Source organism: Trachymyrmex cornetzi, unplaced genomic scaffold (genome assembly GCF_001594075.2).
Source record: "Trachymyrmex cornetzi isolate Tcor2-1 unplaced genomic scaffold, Tcor1.1 scaffold1606, whole genome shotgun sequence".
NCBI classification, from domain to species: Eukaryota; Metazoa; Arthropoda; class Insecta; order Hymenoptera; family Formicidae; genus Trachymyrmex; species Trachymyrmex cornetzi.
Window position 1 is genome coordinate 7,937 of NW_017296209.1, and position 597 is coordinate 8,533.

Sequence of the window (597 nt, forward strand, 5' to 3'; positions counted from 1 at the left end):
CTGCCGTTTGGGCAGCGATGAAAACCAAAACCAAGATGGTCATGGGCATGAAACCGAAGAAGACGAGGAGGTAAAACACAACGAAAAAGATAACGAAAAAACGGATATTACCGACAGCGAAACGAGGCGGTGCGTTACCGTTTCTGACAATGTTGAGTGCGCTCGGATCCTTGATTAGAGGAGCGGCCAGTGTTGCGAAAGCGGTAAACAATAGCAAAGCCGCGTGACGTCAACTCGAGGAGCTGCAACGTCACGATCGCGCGATGGAACAGGGTCGCGGGCTGTATCTCGCTCCGCACAAGTATGGACGCGGACAGGGCGTAGCAGTAAAGAAAAAAAAACGCCAAAGAGACTATAAAAATGCCCTCGGGTGCAACTACCAACGTGCAATTGGACATGCTTGCGAGACATATGCGCGTACCGTACTTTAGAGGTGTTTTCATGCGTAACGCGTTATCGACGAGCGGCGTGCATCGAAACGAAAGCGGTATCGTGAATCTGGATGATGCGACGGGACCTGGTACTCATTGGGTAGCGTACGCGAAGAGAAACAACCGCGTCGTGTACTTCGACAGCTTTGGTAATCTTCGACCGCCC